The sequence below is a fragment of the Gorilla gorilla genome, chromosome 17 (genome assembly GCF_029281585.2).
Source record: "Gorilla gorilla gorilla isolate KB3781 chromosome 17, NHGRI_mGorGor1-v2.1_pri, whole genome shotgun sequence".
Classification (NCBI taxonomy): Eukaryota; Metazoa; Chordata; class Mammalia; order Primates; family Hominidae; genus Gorilla; species Gorilla gorilla.
In genome coordinates this window covers 89,612,913-89,622,111 of record NC_073241.2, presented here as the reverse complement: position 1 = coordinate 89,622,111, position 9,199 = coordinate 89,612,913, and the positions used below count along the sequence as shown (strand labels likewise).

The 9,199-nt window shown below is 36.7% G+C and overlaps 1 long non-coding RNA gene across 1 annotated transcript; it reads right to left on the bottom strand.

The window, feature by feature from the left end:
• Positions 1-619: 619 nt before the first annotated feature.
• Positions 620-7,783, bottom strand: LOC134757403 (uncharacterized). Its single transcript, XR_010131292.1, has 3 exons — positions 7,248-7,783; positions 1,169-1,260; positions 620-970 (listed from the first exon to the last, which is right to left on the bottom strand). It is a non-coding gene; the product is annotated as an uncharacterized lncRNA (long non-coding RNA).
• Between the last annotated feature and the right edge of the window lie 1,416 nt (positions 7,784-9,199).

Below are 9,199 nucleotides of genomic sequence, written 5' to 3'. Positions count from 1 at the left end.
ACAATAGAGAAGATTGTGTTGAAAGGAGTTTTGGAGATTACTGAGAAGAGCTGATAAAAGGAACATAGTAGGGTTGCTGTGCAATCGATAACAAACTTTCTGCCTCCACTATTTGCTTTCTTCCCCTCGATTATAATGAATAGCAGGGAGTTTTTATCTGCCACGGCAATAATCGTCAGCTTCTTCATATGGGCATTTGTTCTCCTCTAACTTTGTGGTTGTTGTATAAATAAACATGGAACAATAACCCAGGGAAAATCTGCCTCACGCATTCCAAAAGAAAAGTTGAATTCAAGAAACTGGTTTAAAATGATGCTAAAGAACAGAACAGGAGTCATATAATCATAGACGTAGGATTGTAACCAGGCTGGTCGCTCTACCCAATTATCCTTCTGTTGCTATCCCAGAGAGACAGTCATCAATATAAAGCCCCTCTTGAAGTGAACCCAAGAGAGTGAATTTCTGAAGTACGAAAATATCCTATTAGGGGAGATTTCAAATGGAAGATATTCCATGGTAAGAAATCTCAGGAGAGCTCCTTTATGAAGTTTCAAGCTGTATTTAGGAAGACGTCACCAGTTCTAGCTAACACTATAATTTGAAACTTTTTTCTTTTTTCTTTTTTAATTAAATTTAAGTTCGGGGTACATGTGCAGGATGTGCAGGTTTGTTACATAGGTAAACGTGTGCCATGGTGGTTGGCTGCACCTATCAACACATCCCCTAGGTATTAAGCCATGCATGCATTAGCTGTTTATCATGATGCTCTTCCTCCCCCTGCCCTCCCCTGACAGTCCCCGGTGTGTGCTTTTCCCCTCCCTGTGTCCATGTGTTCTCATTGTTCAGCTCCCACTTGTAAGTGAGAAGATGCGCTATTTGGTTTTCTGTTCCTGTGTTAGTTTGCTGAGGATAATGGCTTCCAGCTCCATCCGTGTGAAACCTCTTAATCACAGCTTTCATTGAATTGATGCTAGGTACTAGTACAATTATTACATGAATAAATGAATTGTGAAATATTAGTACCTATGTTTTACGAATTACCATTACAGAGAAAATCAAAATTTGTAAAATAAACACGTAAGACGATTGTTATTCATACTCTAAAATGATTTTTACAGATTTCTTACAGGAAGTAAACATATGCTTTTAAGTAACAATGTGGACATACTTGGTCAAATAAAATCTCTTGAGGGAGTTTTCATCCTCAATCATTCATCTTCTACCTTTCTCACTCCTGTTTCCATCTGGCTCTGGCTCTTTCTACATAAAAAGATTTCCATTATCACCCATATTAAAAGAAAATATAAAACAATTGCATTTCTATATAAATGGTTAGGTTTCTGTATTGCCTTTTATTTATGTACAAGTTACTTTATTTATTTTGTCAGCCACCAATTTCCTATTGCCCACTGAATTTCCTCTCTATATATCATTATTGGCCTCCAAACTTTCAAATTTAATAGATAAATTTTCCATCCTTGCCTGAATATGATAGTTTGTTGCCTATCCAACAGCCTTTCCCTCCCATCCCCAAGACTTTTTCAGGAATCAGGGGACCATATGCTTCATAACAGCCTCAGCCTGTCTAGGAAATTCAATTCCCCTTGGAAGTGAATACTTCAGGCTTGGGCCCACAATGCAACTCTTGCCAATGGGGGTGTATGTTCATTTTCTGTAGTTACTGTAACACAGGGGTCCCCAACCCCCAGGCCACAGATCCGTATTGAGCATTATCACCTGTACCATCACTGCCACAGGTACCAAGCATTACCACCTGAGCTCCCTCTCCTGTCAGATCAGCCGCGGCATTAGATTCTTATTGGAGCACAAACCCTACTGTGAACTGTGCATGAGACGAATCTAGGTTACGCACTCCTTCTGAGAATCTAATGCGTGATGATATGTCACTGTGTCCTGGCACCCCCAGATGGGACTGTCTAGTTGCAAGAAAAATGAGCTCAGGGCTCCCACTGATTCTACATTATGGTGAATTGTATAATCATTTCATTAGATATTACAATGTAATAATGATAGAAATAAAGTGCACCATAAATGTAATGCACTTGAATCATCCCAATACCATCCCCCTCTTCCCTCTGTCCTGGTCCATGGAAAAATTGTCTTCCATGAAACCCGTCCCTGGTGTCAAAAAGTTGGGGACTGATGCTGTAACACATTATCACAAACCGCCTTAAAACAACACAACATCATCTTACAGTTTGGGAGGTCAGAAGTCCAAAATGAGTCTCACTGGGCTAAAATGTAGATGCCAGCAAGGTTGCATTCCTGCTGGAGATTCTGGGAGAGAATCCATTTGCTTGCTATTTTTAACCTTCTAGAGGCTGCCTGCATTCTTTGTCTCATGCCTGCCCCATCCTTCTATCTTCACAACAAACAATATAGGACCACATCATTTTCACATTGCAAAAACTCTGGTTCTCCCTTTTCCGCCTCCCTCTTAAGGTCATTTGTGATACACTTGGTCCACCTGGATAATCCAGCATAAACTCTGAATCTAAGGTCAGTTGATTAGCAATCTTAATCTTAGCCGCAACCTTAATTCAGCTTTGCACACAACATAATGCATTTACAGGTTCCAAGAATTAGGATGTGGATACGTCAGTTGGAGGCATTACTCTGCCTACCAAAAAGTGTAAGAGAAAGTCTCCTGGGCAGGGAAAGAAAATACTCCTCCTTCTGTCTCTGGAAGTTTCAAGGTTTGTATGTGCTATGTGGAATTATGGCAATCATTGTAGGATTACAAGATGAGCCAGCCTAAGTGGGAAGACTTTTATTGTAGGAACAATTATGATTTTATCATCACTTTGTACAGTCCCACTAAGTAAACCGAAACCAGAGCAATTTTCATTCTACTTGTCACATGAGATAAAATTCGATTTTTGTGTATTCATTTGAATTGTGTTTTCTATTTTCCACAGCAAAAAATTCTAACTGATACTTTACCTTCCTACACTTTTCTGAACATTTGAATTTCACTTAACCATTTTGAAAAATTCATCATGCTTTTGCAGTATTACTGTAGCCTGCTTTTCTCCTACCTCTCAAGCCATTCCTGCCCAGATTCATTCAAAGGATTTTTTCTGCTTACACTCTCACTGATGGTTTTCACACCTGGCCCTGTCTTCACCTTTTCCCGTCTCTCTATTCTTCCTGAGTAAATTCATTTTCTTCCAAGGCTTTAACTCTCCTTTACGTGCTGATTCATATTTTTTACCTCTATTTAGAAACTCCTGTTATTGCTAAATCTATGCTTCTTCTATAGTTTGAATGTCTCTTTCACCATATTTTGAAACTTAATCCCGAATGTGGCATTATTGAGAGGTAAGGGCCTTTAAAATGTTGTTGGATCATGAGGGTTCTGCTCCCGTGAATACATTAACCCATTCATGAATTAATGCATTAATGAGCTAATGCATTAATGGATTATCAAAGAGGGGAACTGATAGGTTTATAAAAAGAGGGAGAGAGACCTGAGCTACCATGCTCAGGCCTCTCTCCATAGGATACCCTTTACTGACTCAGGACCCTGCGGAGTCCTCACCAGCAAAAAAGCTCTAATCAGATGCAGCTACTTGATCTGGGACTTCCCAGCTTTCGTAACTGTAAGAATTAACTTTTCTTTACTTATAAGTTACCCAGTTTCAGGTATTCTGTTGTAAGCAACAGAAAATGAACTAGGACCACCTGCTTCCAAGTAATTATTGCAGATTTCTTATTGAATATCCCCTGGTTCTCCCCTCCTCAACTTACTTTGTTCCTGAACTTTCTAATATATCTTCCACATCAGTGAAAGACTCCAAAACTTATTTTGGTCAGCCAAGTCAAACACATGAATAAGCTTCCACTTCTCCTTCTCACTCAGACACTTTCCCTATTGAATTAGCCACTAAATTCATGGCTTTGACCTTCTTAAAATCCCTTTATCTTCCCACCTCCTCATGTCTATAGTCATGACTTTGCTTCCTCATTTCTCACCCTACAAAAGCCATCTCAGCTTCTTTCCCTATATTCAAACTCTGCAACTCTTTAACCACAATCCATTATCTCCATGCTCATCCAATGAACCCTCTATAATTAAAATAAGATCATCTCTCTCCCCTGCTTAAATCTTTCTGTGGATTTTGATAACTTTTAGGCTAATAATAAACATTCAACAAATGATACAACTGTGATGTAGTACACATTTGTTATATTACCTTATCTCATGTATCTTTTCAACTATCCTGTGAGTTAAGCAATATTATTGTGTCTATTTAACAGATTAAAAACTGCAATTTAGAGAGTGGATACAGCTTCCAAACATCACACAGCTGGTGAGGTTTGAGTTGGGTTTTAAGCCCGATCATTCTCACTCTAAAATCCATGCCTTCAATCAGTCACATTTCTTAGGTGAGTTCAAACTGCCCAGCCAATGCCTAACTATCCAAAAGGATCCCTCTCCAATTGTCTCCAACCCCCAATTGCTCCATCTCTCCGGCCATATAAGCCACTCACGATTTCTCTAAAATGCCATGTGTCCTTGCTGCTCTCTACCACATACTGCTTCTATTTACCAAGAAAGTCCTTTACACTTTTTGTTTTCATTTTCTAATTGGTAGAGCAAACTTGGCCATGCAAATTCTCCTCCTTGCAGTCTTCCACAATTTCCCAACAGCTGATTTACAAGTTTCTCTCTTCTGTGCTACTGTGACATTTATATCCACTTAAAATAATAACAGCTACCATTTCTTACCTGCTTTTCCATGGAAGACACATGTCAAAGTGCTTTACATACATAAAGTTTTTAATTCCATAGAAAACTATTACGATAGCTTAGTTTACAAATGGAAAATAATCAGAGAGTTTATGATGATACAGGCATTTTGTTCTATAGTCTCTGTTCTACTTTCTTTTCCCTTTAGGGTATCTTGAGAGCAGGGACCATGGTCTACATGATTTGAATAACTGAGACCTACACATAAGCAAGGTTGTTTCCTAAAGATAAGGTAATGGACCACCCATTAAACTAAGAGATCTGTGACTGTACAGACATATATAAATAGAGTAAATGTCTTGATATTTTACTGTTTGGAAAACACAGAGCATATTAATTTGATATAAGTTGTTGTTCATTTCTGTTTCCTCACCACTTTCCTGTGAGCTACTTAGTGGCATAAACCATTCCATATTCACCCTGGATTCCATGTACCTAGCACAGGCACTCAACAAATGAACTAGAAAGTTAAATTAATCACCAGATATTAATGTTAGCTTTGCCTCTCCATTTTATTATGTGCCACATACATATTCAAGACAGGAAGAAATCTTTATTAAATCTCTAATACTACATCCAGCTCAGTAGGAACTGGAATTATTACTTAAGTTTATTGTACTTCATCGTCATCTACCACAATTCATCTGGTTTTTTAGAAGCTATACAGGTGAACTGAATGAGGGTATGACATAAACACTCTTTAATTGTCCCAAGGCAAATAAAACAATATTAGCACCTTGGCCACAGTTTCAAAAATCAAGTTAAGAATTCCACTTTATATTTTTCTTATAATGCTATTTTTGTTTTGCAGCACTTAGCTAATCTTTTTCTTATACTGGCATGATATTATTATACTGTTTGTGAATCTATATCATACTTTGCCAATAAATTACAAATCTATTTTATTATGAACAATGCACATATGTAAATGCTTTGAAACTTATCTCTGAGATATTCTAAATGTATATTTAAAAAATCGATTGTCTCTTTAAGTAGAATCTCTAAAAGGCATCCAAGCTAGACATATTGTGAGTATTTCAAAGATAGAGAATGTTACTTAAGTGTTTAGGTATTGCGTACCAGGCAACTGTGGAGAATCCCTGAGGTGGCAGAATCGGGAAGCAGAACTAATAGCACTGAAGAGAACAAAACACTCCACGGAGAGAGGCACAGGTTACTGATTTACAGTTAGCCACAATTTCAATTTACTCCAAATGAGACAACATGAGTAACAAAGACAGAGAAGGACTTTGTTCCAGGTGAGAATTAACACTGGTGAGAACATTTGATAGCTAATGTGATTAGAAGTCTCTCATTTAGAAAGCTTAGAAGCTTTGACACTGAGGAAGCTTCATCAGTGCAGCCCTGAAGGGAAGAGGCTGCACAGGAGCCTATTCAATGAGTATTCAGGAAAGAATAATGGCTACAACCTCTAAGGTCTGCAAGTCAGCCTGAAAAATATCAGTCAATTACAGTTGACACAGCAACAGTGGAGGAAAGAAGCCAGATTGGCTCATGATGGCTTTTTCGCCAGTCCTTACTTCTGGGGAAAGAGTCTTTTCTTTTCCTTCTTGTCTCTGCTCTTTTTTCATGATTTATTCTTCTCTGCCTATCTCACATTTTGCCTTCTCTCCCTTTTTTATAACACACCGTCTTTTTCCATTCTTCATCCTCTTCTCTAAATTTCGTAAGATACCACTTTAAAGACATAAAAAAGTTTATAAAATAGGTAAATTATAAATGAATTTGTAGTAAAATATTTATAAACTACCAAAATTGCATTCATTTAGTAGTGTTTACTCTTAATCCAAAAAGCAGGTGAAATTAGTATATATTTTTCTGCCAGTCTAAAAATGCCTAGAGCAATTTGAAAGTAAAAAGAAAAAATCATTGCCTACTTCAATTTAGACATGGAAGCTCATTTTTCAACAGATTTGTCTTAGAAAATTGATTTTTCTTTTTGCAGACCTTCAAAGAAAATTGTCCTGAACTACCCAGTGTTTTAGCATATGTTATATTACAAATATTATCATTAATCAACACTAATTTGTTTATTTCTTTGCTTTGTGTTTTCAACTGATAGGCCCTGTTTCTAGTTTGGATTTTCTTCTTCAATGCAGCAAGCTAAATCTTGAGTTGTTATCAGTAAATATTACTTAAAATATGCTAAATTGAGCTTTTAGAGAGGGAGGTAGTTCACAATTTATACATAGTTATTGATTAGATTTGAAGAACTACCCAAAAAATATATAAAATACATGTAATAGTTGGTTTACAATTTTGCATGCAATGGTTAAGGTTTAAAACCTAATTATCATTCTCTAATGGCTATTATGATAAAGACCAAAATAAAAGTGTTGATGAGGATGTGGAGAAAAGGCAACCCCTGTGTACTGTTGGTGGGAATGTAAATTAGTACAGCCATTAGGGAAAACAGTATGAATACTTTTCAAAAAACTAAAAATATAACTACCATAGGATCCAACAATCCTGCTATTACTGGATACATAGCCAAAAAAAAAAAATGAAATTCGTATGTCAAAAAGATACCTGCACTCCCCCTGTTCATGGCAGTATTACTCAAGACACTCAAAATATGGCATCAACTAAGCGTCCATCAACGGACGAATGGATAAGAAAAATGTAGCATATATATACACAATGACATACTATTTATCCTTTAAAAACCCAGGAAATTCTGTCATCTGTGACAACATGAATGCCCCTGGAGGACATTATGTTTAATAAAAGAAGCCAGACACAGAAGACAAAAATCACATCTTCTCGCTTATGCATAGAATCTAAAAATGTTGGCGGGCACAGTGGCTCACGCCTGTAATCCCAGTACTTTGGGAGGCCGAGGCGGGCAGATGACGAGGTCAGGAGATCCAGACCATCCTGGCTAACACAGTGAAACCCCGTCTCCACTAAAAATACAAAAAAATTAGCCGGGCGTGGTGGCGGACGCCTGTAGTTCCAGCTACTCGGAAGGTTGAGGCAGAATGGCGTGAACCCGGGAGCCGGAGCTTGCAGTGAGCCAAGATGGCTCTACTGCACTACAGCCTGGGAGACGGAGCAAAACTCCGTCTCAAAAAAAAAAAAAAAAAAAAAAAAAAAAAACAACTAAAAAAAATTGAGCTTATAAAAACAGAGTAGAAGGGCTGTTACCAGGGGCAGCAGGATTGGGAGATGATGGTCAAGTATACAAAATTTCATGCAGACAAGAGGAATAAGTTCAAGAGATCTACTGCACAACGTGGTGACTATAGTTACTAACAATGTATTATATACTTGAAAGTTGCTGAAAGTATATTTTAAAATTCTCACCTCAAATGTGTGAGTTAAAATAGAACTATTGTTCTTTTCATATTTGTGTTTCATTAGTGAACTTGTCTATTTATAATATTTATTGAACAATTTAATAGAAATGTGCAGGAGTTACTTGGTTATTTAAAACAAATGAAAAATAAAGAATGGACAAACCACCGCTGATTAGGAGATAAACAGCAACCACAATTAGGTAAGGAGATAGTATGAGAAGAAAGAGAATGGTTATAATGTTATATAATATAATTATTTATTTTAGCCAAAAATAGCCATCTACTAAACACCAGTATCTAAATATCAATTATTAAATACATTTCGTATTAAATATGTACTGTGAGGAAAAAAGCAGACCTTATTTGAAGCAATCTATACATCATAGTATCTAATATAATGAAGTTCTTGGATACATGTATTACAATACTGATTTTTTTGTTTTGTTTTGTTACATACTGGTAGAATTTCAATTGTTCACAACACCTCCTGAAATTCTTATTAAATTAGCAACCCAGGCAGTTGATAATAAATGGCATCTAACCAGCAGCACCCTAGTGCAGCAGCCCCCCAAATTAAAAAACTAAGATTCACGAAAACTCAAAAAAAGACAAAACTCACAACCAGCAGCAACCAAGACAGACAGCAAACTTTGTACCATAAATGGATTGAAAAAAGCATACCTAGGCTTCAAATTGTGAAAATAAGATCACATTTTTCAAAACAATGGAAAGACATGATTCCTCAACCAAAGCCTAGCCCCTGGCTAAAATTTTATGTTCCATACCAACTAGAAAATTGACAATCATTTCCTCTACTCACAGGCATTGATGAAATAATCACAGTACTTATAAGGAAAAGGATGTAATTGACAGATAATATTGATTAAGTTATTACTGTTTCAGATACTGTTCTAAGTACTCTGTATGAATTAATTCATTTACTCCTCACAGTCATAGCCATTTGTTGTAGGTTCTATCATACTACACAAAGTCAACAGAAGTTAGACAGTATATAACCACGTTTAAGAAGTAAAATCTCTATGTTAAAACAGCTCTCAGAAAACAGGATTGTGGGCAATAGAAAACAAACATTTTATTTTTATCA